The 21586-nt window shown below is 40.9% G+C and overlaps 1 protein-coding gene across 2 annotated transcripts in view; it reads left to right on the top strand.

The window, feature by feature from the left end:
- Positions 1-21586, top strand: part of LOC129709092 (paxillin-like) — a 103669-nt gene that overhangs the window by 26905 nt on the left and 55178 nt on the right. The window contains exon 1 of one of the 2 annotated variants that reach the window (XM_055655197.1): positions 810-939. The exons of the other annotated variant lie outside the window; for it this stretch is intronic. The gene's annotated coding sequence lies outside the window, so the exon portion shown is untranslated. Of the gene's footprint in view, positions 1-809; positions 940-21586 lie in introns of those variants that run through there. 2 annotated transcript variants of the gene reach the window in all.

Here is a 21586-nt window from a genome sequence, read left to right as displayed (position 1 = left end):
GCTGCCGGTTAGCTGAAGAAGGTCACTGAAGAGACTTGTTTTGGAAACTGACATGGCAAACTCTTCAATTGAAACACGTGCTTTGATAATTTATCAAACAATGTAACATCCATTTCTACTTAATTAAAACAACAACCCTTTCTCCTCAGGAAAAGTACAATACAATCAGAATTGAATATACAATCGGTATTCTCTTGCACTTCTATGGAGAAAAACTTCCAGCAGAGATGCATTTCCATTTATAAAATGGGATCTAATGGCATTACAGAAAATCAAGATACAGATGGCTTCCATTTAATGAAACCTCTATGTAACACAGGTACCAGTACTCTGAAAGTCCACATACTTATTTTTTATTTCCTTAATTTCAATCATTACAATGATTTAAGCATATCAACTCATATTTTAGCAGTTTACATGCAGCAGAGTTCCTCCAATTGCAAGTTGTCACTTTTGTTAACTGCATCAGCCACATTAACATTAACCTTCTATATTACTTCAACAAAAAACTTGCTTAAGTTAACCAAGCAGGATTTTCCTTCAATAAATCCATGCTGGCATTCCTTTATTGGCCCATGCTTTTTAAAATACCTGGTAATTTTGGCCTGGATTATTATCTCTCTAGGTTTCTCAACCATGGCTGGTGTATAGTTGCTGGCTTTATCTCCCAGCTGCTTTTTTTAGACGGTATAGCATTTGTTTTGTTCTTCATATCTAAGAGGAGTGACCAGAACTTCTGCATTTTTCAACCGCAGTTTCCTTTGATAGATGCCCATCGATCTGCTAACTTTTCTAAGGTAGAAACAAAATGCTGCAGTAACTCAGCGGATGAAGCATCATCCCTGGAGAAAAGGAATTGGCGACGTCTCTGGTCGAGACCCTTCTTCAGACCTTGCGACCGTGCTTACTTTTCTACATCTCTGAATGCCAACCTTTTGAGTAAGTTCAATTATTTTAAATGAAACTAAAGAGAAAAAAAAATGTTGCTTAAAAGGCTTTTTAATTTCACTCTGTTCTTTCTGTTACTGCTCAATATCACAAATTGCTTTTTAAAGCAACATTGGCAGCATTTTATTTAGTGAAGCCAGCTCCAAGATATTATTTATTTAATGGGCAGTATATTTGTGGGAAAGCAGGTTCATCTTCTTTCTTGGTGGAGGATTTTCAGGGCGTTTCCTTCCATATGAAAACATCATCTTTTATGACCCCAGGATATGTAAAGCATATTACAGTCAATGTATTAGTTTGTGCTGTGATGACCAGTGTTATTTATGGTAGAAAATGCTGGAAATATTAGGAGGTTGAGCAGTATCTGTGGGGAGACAAACAATTAAAATTTCTAATCAATGAAGCATTAACTCATCTATTCTCTCTCCAGATGCAACCGGATATGCTGAGTTTTTCAAGCAGTTTTTCTTTGTTTTCTTCCTTGGCAGCGCTTTGTTTTCATTTGATTTTAGGTTTAGTTTAGAGATAGAGCAAGGACATTTTTAGTGGGGGGTTAAATCCCCTGCATTTCAATAAACTGTGCATTTCTGAACCAAATGAATGTCCGTAGTTTAACATCTCAGCCACAAATAACACCTTTGACTGTGCAGCATTTCCTGAATTTGACAATCTGTAATTTTAAGCTCAACTATCTGTTATGGAATTAAGTGGAAAGAGTAATTTATAGGATAAGTCCCTGCCTTTCCTTTTGCACTAATAGGCCTTTCTCACGGGGCGACTTGACGCAAGATGTAACCAGAGTGAAGTGGTCGTGGTCTAGCACGCTATCACACGATATAACGGGGGGGTAGACAAAGAGTTCCCACGGTACTCGGCATTTCTGTTATTTGTGCGAGTGACTTGTCCGTCTCGCGAGCTTTCCCGTTAAATCTTGAATGAACATTGTAACTGTCAAGTGTAATTAAATCATCACGTGGCACAAATGATGGGGGGGAGAGAGAGAAATGAGGGGAGACGTATATACACACACAAAGCAGAGTTTTACTGTATATGTGGGAGACACAGATGGACTGAGCACGGTACCTCGGTCTTACTGTGTGTGGGAGAGGGGGAGAAAGAGACGTACACTAACACAGGCAGAGTCCCTCAGCCCGTGTGAGAGGGAGGGAGAGAGAGAGAGAGGCACACACAAGGTGAGTGTGAAATCTCAACTGCCTGTTTCAGTGACAGACACCCGCCACCAGTAAATGAAGACACCCCCATCTGTCTCCCCCTCCTCTCCCTCGACTCCCCCACCTTTCCCTCCCAACTCCAGTCCCGTCCCGACCCCTGGGAAACTGAAGAGAGCAACAATTAACTGTTGCCTGCCCGCTGAGTTAAAGAGTTCCCACGGTAGTAAGACGATGTTAGTTGCGCCCAAGTTTAAATTTCCAACGTGTGTTTCAGAGTAAAGAGTCAGCGCAGAATCCTTGATAATCAAAAACTGTCTGAATCAGCAAGTTAGACAAAATGCTGGAGTAACTCAGCGGGCCAAGCAGCATTTCTGGAGAAAAAGAATAGGTGGCGATTCGAATCTGAACCCTTCTTCAGACATCCTAATCGGAATTGAGTCTGAAGATGTGTCTCGTCCCGAAACATCACCTATTTTTCGCCAGAGATGCTGCTTGACTCGCTGAGTTACTCCAGCTTTTTCTGTCTTCATTTTAAACCAGCATGTGCAGTTCACTCCTTTACACGGGTTTCTGGAGAACATTGATTGGTAGCGTTCCGGACCCTGCTTCGGAAAGGCATCGATCGCTGGTTGGCGAGGACTCCGAGCTGTATCTCTCTAAGAAGTACATGTGAAAAATTTCTCACGGACCATAAAAATGCGGGACCTTTCAGTAAAGTCCCTTTTAAAGATTACTAGACCAAGTGCAGACCCGTTGGGTCTGCTCCCCCAATGGTGTGATCCCCCAACCCAATATTCCACCATGCACTCGTCTCCTCCAATGGAACTGAAGCCGTTCCCAAAAGTAAGATTCCAGCACTGCCGTGCCTCCCTCAGCAGTGGATTTAAAACAAAATCCAATGGCACCTTCCCTGCCTGCTGCAGCAGTGAAAAGTTCAGAGTGTTCCTGTCTTGCAACTTTGTTTCGAAGTGTGTTGGAAGCTGACATGTGAATGGAGAAGCCAGTTTATTTTTGAAATACTTGGGGGTGGGGGGGGGAGAAGGATTTGATTTTACTTGATGTACTTCAACACGACGAAATGTAATGAGGAGCGGATACTTAGAAAGAAAAGCGAAATCTCTACCGAAATGGAAAAGATCTCGGCGATTGAGCGTCTGGATTGGGCGTGGCAATGAATCAAAGGAAGAAATGCAGCTGGCAGCCGTACATGCAAATGGATCCATTCCGATTGGACATCTGCGAGCATCGGCCATTCCGATTGGACATCTGCGAGTATCGGGCACGAATCAAAAGGCAGAAAGGGTTCTGGACGGCAGCCGGACGGATAGCCCCAGAGTTCTATAGATATAATATATATATAGAAGATAGATAGATAGAAGATAGTTATTCTCTTGAATCTTATTAACATAACTCATGAATAAGTTGATGTCCATATGCTGATGCAAATCTTTATTTTTTAAATTCAATCCCACAGAAGACAATTTTTACTCGCCTTCTGTCCCCTCTGTCCAGCTTCCGGGTTCACCGTTCGCAGGAGTTCCCACGGTACACGCAAGAGTCAGTACGGATATCGCACTGGCCACTACGTGCATATAATGTTGCAATGTTCAACCACAAGTGTACAAGTCACTCTTGGAGAAATTCAAGCTTGTTTGAATTTTCTCCCGAGTCACCAAGGTGCACGAGTACCTGCCGTTAGCGCCACGGTGGTCCACGAATGCCGTACGGTTATCGCAAGAGGTTCCCATGATGTTCAACTCTGGTTAACTCTTGCGTCAAGTCGCCCCGTGAGAAAAGGAGTTTAACGGTCTCAGCACAACAGGTAATAGCTTCTTGCTAATAATGTTGGTTGTGCATTAGGTTTTTACATCAAAAATAGAAGTTGGTGCTGTTGAAATTAAAGTAGATAGTGACCTACTGGAAAAGGCCAATTTAATTTCTGCACAAAAAAATGCGTGCTGACTTACAGGCACAGCGAGGCACACAGGCACGCACGCACAGACAGACGCGCACACAGACGCACACATGTTGAAAAATTCACAGCGACCATAATGAGGCCGCTACTAGTTCCTAGAATGCGAGAACTCCTCACGACCATGAAGGCGACTCCCCGGCAGCCACCTGCGAACATGTGGCGACTGCATAGTCTCCTGCAGTCATCTAAAAAGTTGCTTAAGTGGGACAGGCCCATTATTTCTAAGATGCAGACAAGTTTCAGGCGAGAACTGCTAATTCGGATGAGGGGATTTTTGAAATCATGAGGTAAATCTCTACTGGAACATGTAAAGATTTCACCGTTACCATGTCGGGTTTTCGAGGAGATGTGAATCACATATGAAAAGACACACACACATCCAAGATCAGAGTAATATGAGTTGTATGATTATACAATTTAATTGAATCATGCTCTTAAGCACAATATTTTGAGGAAAATGGTGTATGTGAACATCAGATTATTCAACCAATGGAAAACTAATGTATTTTAACAGTTGAATTATAATATTTAATTAAAAAATATGGACTTGAGGTCCAAAATTTGAAAAGTTTGAAAATTACCGTCAGAGTGGGAAATCAAAGAGAAAAACTAAAGTGGTAAACATTCTTTCAATGGCTTCAATATTATAAAGTTTTCCAGTCAATTAAATTATTTTGTATCATAGGAAATATTTTGGGCAATTTTTTCACAGCTGTTTTTCAGAAACTTTTACATGTGATAATGACTACATAATGTATTTTTGCTATGATACATATGGTACACAAATTGGCAAAACAATCCGGAAAATGCATCTGTTTTAATTTATAACTACTTTGAAGCAGATGGCATTCCCTTTAATTCTGTGTTCTGCAGACTGCATCCCTGAATACTCCATTTTCCGACAATGCTGCAAAGGACACTGACCTTGATTTTTGCACTCACATTTCTGGAGTAAATCTAATTATACAAGTGTTTGACTCTAAGGCCTAAATATGGCTAAAGAGTCAATGCTGACCACTATAGGCAAAAATCAGTAAACTGATATCCATTGCAATGAAGTCGTGACAACGCCACCCATTCCTTCTTTCCAGAGATACTGCCTGTCCCGTTGAGTTACTCCAGCATTTTGTGCCTACCTCCGATTTAAACCAGCAACTGTAGCTCTTTCCTACACATTAGATGATCGAGTGATCAGAATGAATAGGGAAGGTAAAGAACTCTGTGTAGCAATGGCCCGCTGTTCATGTATGGAGCAGGCAAAATTAATGTGCTTTTGTATGAGCTTTAAAGTATAACTAGTTCATGCATGCATCATGTTTTCAATCTTTGGAATTTCAGTATTATGAATAGCGGATGTGAGTCACAAGGCTTGGAGAAATACTCGTATCTGTTCAGAATAAGGTGACTTAAGCTATCTACTCTTGCTTCACTATACCCAATTATGCTGGTTTACCATTTTTCCCTTCCTTATGGCTTGGGTTCCACCATCGAGTAGCATCTTTTTTTAACCACTTATCTACCTTTACCATGATGGCTCATGTTGTCTAGCAGACATTGATTCACACAATATAGAGTTCTGCAGAAAATGTCTTGAATACATTTTAGATTTCATTATGATTATTTGATATCCCCAATTGAACGTACTGGTGCGGAACAAGGTGCTTTGGGACATTTTACTGCTTCAAAAGAGTCTGAAGAAGGGTCTTGACCCGAAATGTCACCCATTCCTTCTCTCCGGAGAGTCTGAAGAAGGGTCTCAACATGAAATGTCACCCTTTTCCTTCTTTCCAGATTTGCTGCCTGTCCCGCTGATTTACTCCAGCTTTTTGTGTCTTTCAATAAAGAAGTTGACAGAATGCAATGTCTAAAAGTGAGAAAAGGTTCATGTGCTGTGTTAACATTATTTGATCAGTTCTGCTCTTGGCGTCTCAATTTCGGGTCACATATTGTTTCGTCCCAACTCCATGTAACTTTGATTTCAATAGGAATTGTAAGTCTACATCTTGAGAAGTAAAAGGGAAAGGAAGTAAGTCGTTACAAATTATTTTGCTATAAAGCCACACAGCATGAAAGCAGGCCATTTGGCCCACCATGTCCATACTCATCAGGGGCACCCCTGTGTGTTAATCCAATCTTTCAGCATTTGGCCTGCAGCCTTCACTGCTGAAGTAATTCAAGAGCTTGTCTCAAAACATCTTAAATTCTAATAGGAACTTTGCTTCTACCACTCTCTCTGGCACATTCTGGGTAAAAAAAAAAAATAAAAAAATCTCCCTCAGACCCCTCTAAAACTCCTATTCCTTACCCTAAATCTATGTCTTTTCATTTTATTCTTTCTGAGGGGAAAAGATTCATGTACTCCCATCTGTACCCCTCATAGGTTTATACACCTTGATCATTTTCCTTACTAATCACCTTCAGTCCAGGGAAACCAGATCTGGCCTCTTCAGTCCCAAGAAACATCTGGTGAATCTTTTCTGCGCTATCTTCAGTTCTAATCACATCCTTCCTATATTGTGATGACAAGAACTACATGTAACACTGCAGCTGAGGTTTGACCAAAGTTTTATGAAGTTGGAGTCTAACCTCTCTCTGGGCTGCGTGTTTGACCGAGCTACATCCACAACTCCCTGCAATTTCTTGTGGTCTTGGGCAGAGCTGTTCTCAAACCAAGATGTGACACAATCTGACAGTGTGCTTTCTATGGTGCATTTATCAGGATTAAATACCAATGGCCATGACTCATTCCATTTCACCAACACAGCAATATCCTGGAGTCCAAGACTACTCTCTGTACTCCAGAGTCCTCTACTCAACTACCCCACCAATCTTCATGTCCCCTGCAAAAGTATTGATCATGCCCCCCCCCCCATGCACACATCCAAATCATTTGCATATATTATAAAAAAAAAAAAGAATCCCAGTATTGATCCCTGTGGAACATCACTGGCATCAAAACAACTTTTACTAGAAATATCTGTCCCCTGTTACCACGCCAATTTTGGATACAGTTTGCCAACGTCCTGGATTCCATGGGCCCTAGCCATTTGGACTAATCTCCCATGTAGGAGCTTACTGAAGTCTATGTTAACCACATCTACTGTATTGTCCATGCCAATACACTTTTAACTCCTCAAAAATGTCAGATCGGTCATACAGAATCTACCCTTGACAAAACCATTCTTACCATTATCTTTGATTTGTCCTTGCCTTTCCAAAGGAATTAGCCTTCCCTTAATTTAATGCTTTTAATTCTAGCCTCTCCGTATTTTTCCCGTAACCACTTTGAAATATATTGAGTTATGGTTACCATCCCTAAATGCTCTCCCACTACCACTTCTATGCCTGCTTGGTTACATCCCCCAAGACAAAGTCCAGTAATGCTCAGTTTCTCATTGATTCATCTCCAAAATATGTCAACGGGCTCTCCTGCACACGCCTCAAATATTCCACCCTCTCTGAGCCTTTTCTGGTAAGGCAATTCCAGTTGAAATTTGGGAAATTTAAATAACCTATTAACACATCTATTTGCTATTTCCAAATCTATCTGTGTCTCTATCTCTTGTTGACCGTTAGGTGGTCTGTAAAACATTTCTAGCAGATTAATAATCTCTAAGCTCTGCCCATAACGGAGGAGCCTTTGGAGACATCTTCCCTAAATATTGAAGAAATGCCTTATTTGACTAACAGTGCAATGCCACTTCCTATTTTGCATCCCCTTCTGTATTGCCTGAAAATGCTATACCCTTGTGTACTGAATTGCCAGTCATTCATCCTTCAACCATGCCTCAGTAATGACAACAATATCATAGTCCCACTTGTCAATTAAAGTTCAATTACCTCCGTAGTTAGTTAGGCTCCATGCATTAAAACAGATGTAATTTAGCATTGGTATTCCCCTCGGGTGTATTTACCTTCCTCGCTTCCTACAGGACTTACTAACTTGTTCTCCTCCAGAAAATGTACCTCTCCATCTACTCCAATCCCCTTTCTCCTGCCAACTCCATTTAAACATATCCCAATGGCTCTTTCATAATATTTTTAACTATTTTGTGCTTTTGTGCGTTTTTTGGTTAATTTTATCCTTTTATTAAAGCACAAATAACATCTAATATTTGCAATTAATAGATTACATCTGTCCATTTATTTTATTTATTTGACTTTACTTCACATAGGAATTTTAAAATATCTCTACTTTGAGGGGTAGCTCAGTGAAGCAGCTAGTTGGATGCTGCCCTCCAGGGCCAGAGACGAGCTTCAATCATTCTTTGGGTGCTGACTATTTAACTTGCATATTCTTCCTGTGACTACGTGGAGTGTTTGGGAGACGGCAGCACAGGGACGCAGCTGGTGGAGCACAGTGCCAAATGCCCGGGTTTGATCCTGACCCCGAGTGCTGTCTGTGTGGAGGATGCATGTTCTCCTTGTGACTGGATGGGATTCCTCTGGGTGTTCTTGTTTTCCCTCACATCCCAAAGATGTGTGAGTTAATTAGCTGCTGTAAATTGCCTCATGCAATGTGTAGGTAGTCGATGAGAAAGTTTGATAATAGAACTGGTGTGAACGAGTGATCGATTGTTTGCATAGACGCTGTGGGCCGAAGGGCCTATTTCTATGCTATATCTTTAAACTAACTAGAATAAGCTAAATAAACGTGTATACCGAAAATGTGCAGGTTGGTAGGTTAATTGGCCGCTCTTAATGGCCCCTAGTGTGTCGGTGAATTATATAATCTGGGGAGAGTTGATGAGGAAATCGGGAGATTTTTGTAATAAGTGGGATTAATGCTGAATCTGAGTAAATCATCAGTACAGACTTTATGGGCCAAAAGGACTGCTTCCGTGCTCCATACTACAAATCTCTCTGACGTTATCACTCAATTTAAAACAATGACATCGTTCACAGCTGGCAAATGGATTTCTCAGTTTTGCAACCAGCCAGCTGTTGTTAATTTTGTTGGATTGGAGCCCACATTTCATTATCGGAGGCCCAGTCACTATGGGATCACAGTGCTACTTTGAGGAAAGTGTTGTTAGATTGGTTTAAGTTGGAGCATGGGTCTCCCATTGGCAATGAATCTTGGTGGGTGCCTAGTTTAAAAGAGTCTACCCCATTGTGTTTCTTCACATATTGTTAATTATAAAACATCTTGTTTATAATGGAAATATATTTTAGTTTTTAAACTAGCACTGAGGCACTGGTGGAGTTAGGGAGGGAAATCAAGAGTCTGGGCAAGCAGGAATGAGAATTGATTCGTATTGTAAAATTGGCTGAGGAAAATTCAACATCTGATGAAATAGCAAGAATACATTTTTTGCAAAGGTTAATAATAATGTATAGCGTGTAGGTCTTCGAAACCTTCATATTATATCTTTATGCAAATATATGCACTCTTGTCACTCAATTCAAGCGCTAATCTTAACACCGACTGAGTTCCAGGTGTGGGAATGGTCTACCTTAATGTTATAACACACAATCTTCCTTGTACTGTAGAGATAATCTATGTAATGCTATGATTCTGTGGGTGCTGGCATTCTCCTGGTGCTTTGCTCAGGTTAACCATGTTCCATTTGAAAACCTAGGTCAGAGAGTTCAAACTTTTATCTGCATGCCATGGTAGTCTTAGGAAAACCGATGGCTACGTTTGCCCTGTCTTGAGTTACTATGTTTATTATTTTCCCACCAATGAGACAACCAAACTTTTTTAGATAACAAACTTGAAAAGCTTAAAATAAGTATTAGGAGAAGTGAAAACAGGATAATAGCTTACACATCAAGGACCAGGCTTTGATGGCTATAAATTGAAAATTTCCACTTCCCTTCCTCAAACAGGCAGATGTCAGCAGGGTATTTACAGTGGAAGAAACTGCAGCCGGGTCTAATCTAATCTTCACCCAATACGTATTATTAGATCAGATAACTGAATTATAATCCCATTTGAGATGGAAAGGGTATGGTGGTGTAAAGTTGTGGATTTCAGATGTTTCGACCGTTTACTGTTTTTACCTGATCTGAGATGAGACTCATGTGAATATTAATCATTTTATTTTGGGTGTGTACTTTATTCAACCTTGAATACTGTTCAAGTCAAATTCTTAGTCAAGATAAAATTGAGTTGTTCATATGAATTAAAGCTATGAATTAAATGTGAATCAACATGAAATAGATCAGCCATGATTGAATGGTGCAGTAGACTTAATGGGCTGAATGGCCTAATTCTTCTCCTATCACAAGACCATGTCCGTAGCAACTGTACTGTTTATGTTCTTTGTACACAAGTGGACTTGATATTTTAAGAAAATTGCGGTAATAGAAAAGATACAGATCAAATCAAATAGAATAGTTGGATGCAATCAATGAGAGGAGATTAATGCAATAGCAAGGAGAGACATTAGCTTGGATGCTGTAGAATCGGTATGGGTAGAAGAATGTAATCAATGAGAAATGTGAACAGGATCTGTTCCAGAGGCTGTTTTCAAGGGGGAGAAGATTTGAGGATAATTATATTAAAATTTGTAGTGAATGGAACAGAACCCAAGACTCTTTTAAATGACTGGGAAGAAAAGAGTGAAAATAATTTGGATGCAATAATAAGCACAGGAGATTCACCAGGCAAAATACTTACAGTGAAGGATATGAAACTGTTGAATGAACCATCTGGGTTAGTAATTCAATTGGAGATCATGCCATTATTTAACAGCTATAAGAGTGATTGATGGTGAGGTAAAAATGAAGAAACATAGGCAGTCTGACAAATGAGAAAGACATCACTATTCATGGAGGTTAAATAGCAGTGTGGGCTGATTAGGATCAACGGGCCGTTTCTGTGTTGTAATATCCATGTAGTTATGAATAAAAATACATTGGAAGATAAAGTAATAGCTAAATCAGTAATTAAAATAAACATTTGAAAGATAAGACAAAGCAGTTGAGTTAGAGAGATCAAAAGTTTCCTAATATCCAGAGTAATTGGAAAGCAATATTTTAATTATTAGTATTATGGCTTGAAATGAGTTTTGATCTGAAATAGTAGTTTTGATAAATGTAATTGTTTACATTGGTCTTTATCAATGAGTAAGGCAAACAAATTTTCAACAACCTAACGTTGTTTATGGAGTCATAAACCAAGTACAGAAATGAATGCAAGAAAAGGACTGTTTAAACATATCAAGATAAAGAAGATTTTTAATGAGCATGCATGAATTGAAAGATTGTGCCCACTATTGGTACAACTTTCAGGGAATGAATGCATTGTGAATTGAGGGAATTACCAATTGAACTCTGACCCTGAGGAAAATCTTGAGATGAAAATCAGATACAGATAGAAAAAATGTAGTAAAGGCAAACACAGCCACATTTAGCTAGGTTTGTATAAATGGCATTGAGCTGCACTGCCAGTATTTGCTACTACTGATAAAAATTAGTCAGGAGATGTTAAATGCTCCCTTTCCCTGCCAAGAAATATTTTATGTACTTGGTTGTGCTCCAGCCAACCCACCACACACACTTGATTTGCAATAATCACCCTGTGGTTAGGCTAATTGTTATCTGACTAGGCACCTGGATAATATGTTCTGAGACCATTCCCCACCCCCTTCAACGCCACACCGATGACCTTCAATAATGTGTGCTGTCAAAGGCTGTCTTTGGTCATCAGATATTTGAAAACAGTTGTAATTGATGCACAAAAAATAAAATAAGCCTTAAAAATAAAATACAGAACTATTTATTGAAAGGGCATGTTAATCAATTAATTAAAACAAAAGGAATATGAGTTCAGTTCAGTTTATTGTCACACGTACTGAGCTACAGTGAAAAGCTTTTGTTGCGTGTGAACTTGTCAGCAGAAAGACAAAACATAATTACAATCGAGTCATTATATGTGTATAAATCCATGATATGGGAAAACGTTTAGTGCAAGGTAAAGCCAGCAAAGTCTGATCAAGGATAGTCCGAGCATCAGCAATGAGGTAGAGAGTAGTTCAGCACTGTGTGTAGGAAAGAAGAAGAATCTGAAGAAGGATCTTGACCTGAAACGTTACCCATTCCTTCTCTCCAGAGATGCTGCCTGTCCCGCTGAGCACTACTCTCTAATTGAGATAGGATGATTCAGTTGCCTGATAACATCTGGGAAGAAACTGTCTATGAACCTGGAGTTGTGCATTTTCAAACTTCTATACCTTTTGCCTGATGGGAGAGAGGAACAGAGTGGTCAGGGTGCAAATAGTACTTGATTATGCTGCTATCCTTGCCGAGGCATTGTGCGCTATAAATGGAATAAATAGAAAGAAAAATGGAATGTAAAGCGACATAAAGAAATAACAGACACAAACATAGCCTGCCTTGATTTTTGGTGACGGTAAACAACACATTTAAATTAATGGGACCATGGTTGACATGCCAACTTTACTTGGGGTAAAGCAGAGGGGCAGCTATGATGTATCTATCCAGTGAATTGGCCTCCACTGCCTCCTGTGGCAGAGAATTCCACAGATTCACAATCTCTGGGTGGAAAAGTTTTTCCTCGTCTCATTTATCCAGCACCATTTGTTGACAAATGTGGATTCCAGTTCCTCCCTCCCTAGATCCTTGGTCCCCTAGTATTTCCGGGAGATTGGTTGTGTCTTCCTTAGTGAAGACAGAATCACTAAGAGAAGAGTCTCGACCTGAAACGTCACCTATTCCTTCTCTCCATAGGTGCTGCCTCACCCGCTGAGTTTCTCCAGCATTATTGTCTCCCTTTGATTTTTCCAGCATTTGCAATTCTTTCTTAAACAGAATCAAAGTACTCGTTTAACTGTTCTGTCATTTCCTTGTTTCCTCTTACAAATTCAACTCCCGCTGACTGTAAGGGATCTACTTTCGTCTTCACTAATTTTTTCCTTTTTACATACCTACAGAAACTTTTACAGTCAGTTTTTATAATCCCCGCAAGCTTTCTTTCATGCTCTTTCCCACCCCCCCCTTAATTAACTCCTTTGTTCTTTTCTGTTGAATTCTAAATTTCTCCCAGTCCTCTGGTTTGCCGCTTCTTCTGGCCAATTTATATGCCTTTTCCTTAACTAACACTATCCTTGAATTCCCTCTTCTGCCACGATGGAGCTGCCTTCCCAGTTTTATTTTCTTGCCAGACAGGGATGAACAATTTCTGGAATTCATCCATGCGGTCTTTCAATCTTTGCCATTGCATCTCCACTGTCAACCCTTTAAGTATAATTTTCCAGTCTATCCTAACCAATTCCCATCTCACACCTTCAAAATCTCCTTTATTCAAGTTCAGGACCCTAGTCTCTGAATTAACTGTGTCATTCTTCATCCTAATGGAGAATTCCACCATATTATGGTCACTGTTGCCCAAGGGGTTTTGCACAACAAGATCACTTGCTAATCCTTCCTCATTACACAATACCCAGTCTTGGATGGCCTGCCCTCTAGTCGGTTCCTGTTCATATTGGTTTAAAAACACATTCCGTATACATTCCAGGAAATCCTCCTCCTCAGAACTGTTAACAATTTGATTGGCCCAATCTATATGTAGATTAAAGTCACCCATGATAACTACTGTACCTTTGCATCCCTAATTTCCTGCTTGATGCTATCCCCAACCTCTGTACTGCTGTTTGGTGGTCTGTATACCACTCCACAAGCTGTTTTGCCCTTGGCTATTTCGCAGTTCTACCCATACCGATTCTACAGCATCCAAGCTAATGTCTCTCCTTGCTATTGCATTAATTTCCTCTTTAACCAACAATGCCACCCCACCTCCTCTTCCTTTCTGTCTATCCTTCCTGGATATCGAATACCCCTGCATGTTTAGCTCCCAACCTTGGTCTCCCTGGAGCCATGTCTCCGCATTTCCAACTATATCATATCCCTACTAACTGCGCATTCATTTCATCCACCTTATTTCGAATGCTCTTCTCATTAAGTCTCATTAGTTTTTCTTATCTCCCTTCTACCTTTTGCTTCTGTCCCCCTTTTATGGCCCTCTGTCTCCTTGCATTGGGTCCCACCCCCCTTCCCTGTTCATGTAAACGTGAACTTTCCTACACTCTCTTTCCCGTTAGCTGTACGGATACATGTTCCACGTTGTTGACTCCCCCCCCCCCCCCCCCCCCCCCCCCCCCCCCCCCCCCCCCCCCCCCCCCCCCCCCCCCCCCCCCCCCCCCCCCCCCCCCCCCCCCCCCCCCCCTTTTTAGTTTAAACCCATCCTTGTAGCACTAGCAAACCTGCCTGCCAGAATGTCGGTCGCCTTCCCATTAAGGTGCAACCCATCTCTTGTACAGGCCACCCCTGCCCCAGAAGAGATTCCAGTAATCTAGAAATCCTCTTCTCACCCACGCCATTTGTGCCTACATGCACAACTACTTCTGGCTGCTCACCTTTCCCTCTCGAGGATATTCTGAAGTCAGTCTGAGACGTCTTTGACCCTGGCACCAGGGAGGCAACACACCATCCTCGAATCTCGCCTGTCACCACAGAATCTCCTGTCCGCACCTCGGGCAATGGAGTCACCCACCATTATGGCTCTGCCTGACGTCGGTCTCGCCGGTCGTGTCTCAGTGCTAGGATTTGAGTAACAAACCTGTCCGCCGATCAGACTGGAAGCGTCATCTGCCCAAACAGCTCCCAAGATGGTGTACCTGTTCTCCACCGAGGTCTCCTACACTTGCTTCATCCCCTTTCTTTCCGTCTCTACCATCGCATCCTGCACTCTTGGACTGATGAACTGACTGTAGGTCCTGTGCAAGAAGCTTTTGTCGTCCCGGATTGACCGCAGGTCATCTAGCTGCTGCTCCAGTTCCCTAACTCTGTCTTTGAGGAGCTGCATCTGGACACAGTTCCCACAGGTGTAGTGGTCAGTGACACCAGCAGTGCCCCTGACTTCCCACATCCTGGAAGAAAGCCTTCCTTCAGCCAATGCACTCACTCACTGATCTGGCTGCTGCTGCTCTGTGATCTTCCAGGTAATTCCCCTGGGCTGATTCTTGGTGCTCTTTTCAAACCTCCCGAACTAGGTGAAAGCCTTCCTTCATCCACTCCACTCACTCGAACACAGAAGAAGTGTGCCAGTGGGTGGTTTGTGAGTTGATGCATTTCTATGTGCCCCATATGAAGTCAAAGTTCTCAATAAAAACTCTGTCCTCATATACATATAGCATCCAGGTTCCCCCCCCACACACCTCAAAGCACCAGAATAATCCCCCCCCCCCCCCCCCCCCCCCCCCCCGACAGTATCTACAAGATCTTCAAAATTCACTGAATGGATAAGCAAACCAGCAATAATGAACTCTCCCAGGCCAACATACCCGACATTCAAATCCTAATCACAGTCAGCTATGTTGGGCAGGTTGTCAGCTGCATGCTTGACTACTGAATCAGAAGCTGTTTTCTGAGCTCTGCCACCGGAAGAGATTACTGGGTGGAGAGAGGAAATGATTCAAGGATGTGCTTAAAATTTCCTTGAGGAAATGTATCATCCCATTGACTCCTGAGAATCACTGACCCATAATATCTCAGTGTGGAAAAGGAATATTCAGGATGGTGTGGAAGGCAATGTACATGCACGAGGAACACACAGAGGCCCTGCATAAGTAGCAGAAGACGCAGATCATCTTGAAATCTGCATCCACCTGATCTTAGAGGAAGTGAATCCCAATTGGAATTGTGTGCTTAAATCCATCATGTTATGTCACAGAAGAAATAAGATGGCAAGCCATTATAGGATAGGAGTAAACGTAAAATATTTAAAGTAGCAACATGGCTAATTTAGAAGCAATAGGAAACCCTTTACAGATATACAACCATTTCTTTAGGATATAATTTACATCGGTGGATGAGAGATTTACTGTGTATAGTTTAGATATTCAGGGCTATTTCACATGATTCTATAGAAGAATCTGAAAGAAAGCAATTAGGCAGTTTTAATTATATGGTTTGAACCTGATTTGTCAAAAGATTGCAGGAGCTGATATTAAGCAAGTTGAGTGCAGAGAGTGATTTTAAATTCGACAGATATCTCTGCTGATTTTCCTACTATTTAAACGACAATTTTCACGTAAGAGAATACCAATAACATTTAATTTTCTTCTGCTGGCAAAGAACATTATCTTTTAAATCTTGATATCACTCAAAGGAATCTTGAAAACCCATCTTGTGGAAATAGGATCTGAATGCAGATACATTTTAGACAGAAGAAAGGTAGATTTTAGACAGAAGAAATGTTAATTGTAGAAGTAGAGATTTTTATTTCTTCAAGTAGAGTATGAGCTAATCTGTTAATTCAGATGTGTTCAAGAAGGAACTGCAGATGCTGGAAAATCGAAGGTACACAAAAATGTTGGAGAAACTCAGCGGGTGCAGCAGCATCTATGGAGCAAAGGAAATAGGTGACGTTTCGGGCTGACGTGACGTGTCTGATAGGTGACGTGTCTGAAGAAGGGTTTCGGCCCGAAACGTTACCTATTTCTTTCGCTCCATAGATGCTGCTGCACCCGCTGAGTTTCTCCAGCATTTTTGTGTACCTTCTGTTAATTCAGATGTTCCTTTTGTATTTTTACCTTGTCCAATATTTTCTTTGGATCCTGTAGCAAAGAACAAAGAGCCTGTGAGAAAGATGTTGTTATCAGTAATCTTGTGTGGACTGTGTATGCCAATTATTTAAAAGATTCTCAGAAGCCCAGGTATCAAACCAATAGCATTTTGGCTTATTGGGATCTTGCTAAACTTCATATGATTTATTTAACTTTGGAAAGCTGTGAAGTAATATTCAGCTGGACCTTTTTAAATTAACCAGTAATAAACAGGGTTGTCAAGACACAACTTAGTAACACCGTATCTCCTGAATCGGAGTTTGATGGTTGAAGTCTCACCCTGGGACAAACAAGCATGATGCACCAGCAAGAGGCTGCTGCACTGACAAGGTTTTCATATTTAGGATGAGACATTAGAAGCAAACACATTTTATAAATAGGTAACATTATAAGTGATATACCAAGTAAATCGTAAAACATTTTGAAGAAGAGCAATGTGTCCAGTGTTCATCATAATGTCATTAATAGTTTAGTTGGACATCAACACATTGCATTGGGACCTTGCTGTGCCCAGATTAGGAGCTGGTTTGGATTGGGAATTTGTACACTGTGTAGATAAGGCTAATTCTATGAAGAATTTTTCCCAATGTACTTTCTCACTGTCTTCAAGAAAAATTTGCATTATATCCACTAACTATGGGCATTCAAACAATTTATGTTGATGTGTTACTGAGCCACAGATTTCTCGATTTCATTTTAGTTGCAGTGTTAAATGATATCAGCATATTGTTGGGCAAGGAATATTGCCGGCGCAGGCTTATATCAGTAATGCTACGCATGTTTTACTGTCTACTCTATTTTTTATTTAGTCTTTTATCTGTTCCTGAATTTAATTCTTTAATGTGTCATTACTGTGAGAAATGTTAGTATTTAATGCTATTAGTTTTGCTCTTGGGAGATGGAGAGTCATAGAGTAATATAGTGTGGAAACAGGCCTGTCGGCCCAACTCGCCCGCACCGGCCAACAATGTCCCATCTACCCTAGTCCCACTTGCCTGCGCTTGGTCCATTTCCCTCCAAACCTGCCCTATACATGTACCTGTCCAACTGTTTCTTAAACGATGGGATAGTCCCAGCCTCAACTACCTCCTCTGACAGCTTGTTCCATACACCCACCACCGTCTGTGTGGAAAAAACTACCCCTCGGATTCCTATTAAATCTTTTCCCCTTCACCTTGAACCTACAGTGTATGTTCTCTGGTCCTTGATTCCCCTACTCTGTGCATCTACCCGATCTATTCCTCTCATGGTTTTGTATACCTGTATAAGATCTCCCCTCATCCTCCTACGCTCCGTGGAATAGAGATCCAGCCTACTCAACCTCTCCCTATAGCTCACACCCTCTAGTCCTGGCTACATCCTCGTAAATCTTTTCTGAACCCTTTCAAGCTTGACAATATCCTTCCTACAACAGGGTGCCCAGTACTCCACACAATATTCCAAATGTGGTCTCACCAACGTCTTATAAAACTTCAACATGACCTCCCAACTTCTATACTCAAAGTTTCAGCAGAGTCAGGCATTAGAAAACAACAGGGTAGTTATGAAGCTTTACCAGAATGGAAGTGGAGCCAGCTGGATCTTACTGGCTGTAAATGAAACATTGAGTGTCATCGAGTTGGTACTGGCCCCGAGTGCTGGAATGTACATGGAATGAACACATTAAGATTTGTGTCAGTAGTAAAGTGATTTGGAGAGAATATACTGACCAGCAAGCCTCAACTAATCACAGATGTGCTTTATCTAACTGTCTTAAGGATGGTGAACTTGGACGAAATCCAAGTCTGCTGCTGTCTTGGATATTTCTTCAGGAAATCAGGAATCTGACACAGCATAAAATGTCTTCATCTGATGTGTAGGCTGTATTTAAAGTTGGATGATGCCCACTTTCCCTTTTATGGTATTCCCTCTTCAACAAAGGTCTGTTTCGTCATGGCTACCAATCACCATCTGTCATCTTGCTGTATTAAGACTGTGCATGGGAGGATCTGATATAAATGTTACTCTGAGTTCCTGATTTTTAATGCAGGCAGTTTGCTTTTTGAACACTGGAAGATTAAAAATCAGAAACAAGTTAGATTGCTGAATTCTTTATATTTCTGTGTTCCATTTTTGTTGTGCGGTATATCAGAAGTGTAGGCATTTTCTTGCCTCAAATTGAAGATGTGCACATTCCTTTAAAAAAAAGTTCCTGTGCGTTGATATGTTGTAAGACAATAATAGGCAGCTTGCAGGAATGTACACCTTTTGGCTCTCTGCCACTATTCTTGTAATTAAATTAAAAGGGAAACTCTTAAAAGGATGGTAAATTTGTTTAGAAACAGGATAAAAGGTCTGTGCAATACATAAACTTTCTGCTTCAGTGGTCCATTTCAACTACTATTTGAGAGTTACCTATATATAATCCCAGTAATGTTTACGTCAAACTCTTATTTATTGACCATGCCCCCACTTTCAACACTATAATCCCAACCAAACCTATTTCTAAAGCCCTGGTTCCAAAAGTCAGCATTTCCCTCAGCAACTGAATCATTGACTTCATGACTCATAGCCCACAAATGCTGAGGATAATGGGTGACAATATAACTTCCACAATAATTCAACATATCAATGCCCCACAACCATGTATTCTCAGCCTCATAACATAATCTTTATAAACTCATTACTGTGCAGCCAAAAGCTATTCTAACTCAATTTACAAGTTTGTAGCAGACACCAAATGCTGGAGTAACTCAGTGGGCGAGGCGGCATCTATGGAGAGAAGGAATTGGCGACATTTTGGGTCGAGACCCTTCTTCAGACTGATGTCAGGTTGCACTACTGCATTGGGCCAGATCTTGAACAATGCAGAGATGGAGTGCAGGAAGGAGATAGCGTTCTTAGTCACTTAGTATCAGGACAGCCTCGCTCCCAATGTCAGCCAGATGAAGGATCTAGTCATTGTCCTCAAGAAACCAGGTGGTGTACATCCCCTAGGAAAATCAGCATCAGTGGTACCGAAGTGGAGATGGTTGAGAGCGTCAAGTTTCTAGGCATAAATATAGCCAATAATTTGTACTGGACCAGGCACTTTGAATCTACCGCCAAGAAAGCACACCTTTGCCTCTAATTGCTCAGAAGACTAAGGAAATTCAGCATGTACACCATGACTCTTACCAACTTCTACAGATGCAGAGTAAAAAGCATCCTATCAGGATGCATTACAACCAGGAAGTAAGAAATTGCAAAGTGAGTTGTCGATGTAACTCAGTCCATCATACAGACCAGTCATCTTCCCCCCCTGTCAACAACCTACACTTTATGCTGCAGAGAACATAATGCAGGAGCATTTTCACCCCTGTCATTCCCTCTTCTCCCCACTTCCATTAGGCAGAAGATACAAAAGCTTGGAAGCACGCAGCATCGTACCATCAGATTCACGAACAACTTCTTCCTGCTGTTATCAGTCAACCGAACAGTGCTTTCACTAACTAGGGTGCAGTCCCAATCCTCCAACCTCTCTCATTGTGAACGTTGAACTTTATTTTATCTGCACTTTTTCTGTAACTAATGCTATTATGCTGTAACACCATATTCTGCACTCTGGCATTTTTCTCTGCATTACCTCTTCTACTTGTGTATGTTTTAATTGTACTGGTGTATTGTATGATTTGATAATACACAAGCAAAGCTTTTCACTATCTCGTGATAATGGCAATAATAAACCAATAGTCTGAAATATTCAACTAATATTCCCCAAAAATGTTTGATGTTGTTCACTATTTGTTGTGCCATAAAGCACCAAACCTTTTTTGAATATGATAAATGCCTTTATTTTCCACCCCCTTATTTTTTTTGTAATGATTCTTCATGACTGTCAGTAGTACAGGTACTTATAAATCCAAACCATTACGAGGCATTGTATTCTGCTGATATCTTGCTGTTTCTACCCGCACCTCTCCCCACAAAACAAATTGTGTGCAGCTCGCTGATGACAACATATATATTTGAGTTCAATACTCAATTTCTTGTTGCCATACTGAGTCTGCCACTGTTTCTTTCAGGTTTAGACGTGCAATTTTTTTTCTGTTTTTTGAGTAGCAGTGATTTTGAGAGTTACTTCACTCTTGGCATGATTCCTTCTGACACAATACCATGAAATATCCTCCTCTGGTATGTACCAATTGAAAATAAAGCTCTGGGTTTGATGTTATAAATTAATCTATTAATTAAATCAAGTATATTTCTCAAAATTGGGCTCTTGAATTTCAAAGCCGTTGACCAGATAGTTTCCTTGGGGTGTCTTGGGAAGGTTCATTAAAATAAGTTATTCACTATGAAAACAAGACTAATTTTCTATTTCCGTAACAGCATAAAATATGAGTCAAGAAGACAAGCAGGACTTACAATGAGTACTTGCTATTACTGGTCAAATAAAATAATAAAGACAGCAGGTTTTGAATGAATACTGACTGTGCAATGTATAATACATTTCAGTCGCGTCACTGCAACCAGTAAAAGATGGGAGACATAAATGCCGGCTTACATATGCCATCTGGAATTTATTGTACTGTAAGTGTTGTAATAGCTATAACAATCATTGTTACTACTTGTCTGATGCTGGCAGAGATTCCTAACGCCTAAAAAGGTCAAAGTACATACGATAGTACTTTATTTTTCCCAGGAGGGAAATTGATCTGTCAACAGTCTTAAAACACAAAATACATGATATTAAGAGACGAGTGGAAAGGATGGGGGATGTGCAAAGATTGGGGAGGGGGGGGGGGGGGGGGAGGAGAGTCAGTCTCAGTCTACCTAGAGGGAGGCACAGTAGCACAACGCTGATGCCTTACAACGCTAGAGATCCGGGCCCGATCCTGACTACTGTCTGTACAGAGTTTGTATGTTCTCCCTGTGAC

This window comes from Leucoraja erinacea, chromosome 25 (genome assembly GCF_028641065.1).
Source record: "Leucoraja erinacea ecotype New England chromosome 25, Leri_hhj_1, whole genome shotgun sequence".
NCBI lineage: Eukaryota > Metazoa > Chordata > Chondrichthyes > Rajiformes > Rajidae > Leucoraja > Leucoraja erinaceus.
This window is presented reverse-complemented; position numbering and strand designations above follow the sequence as displayed.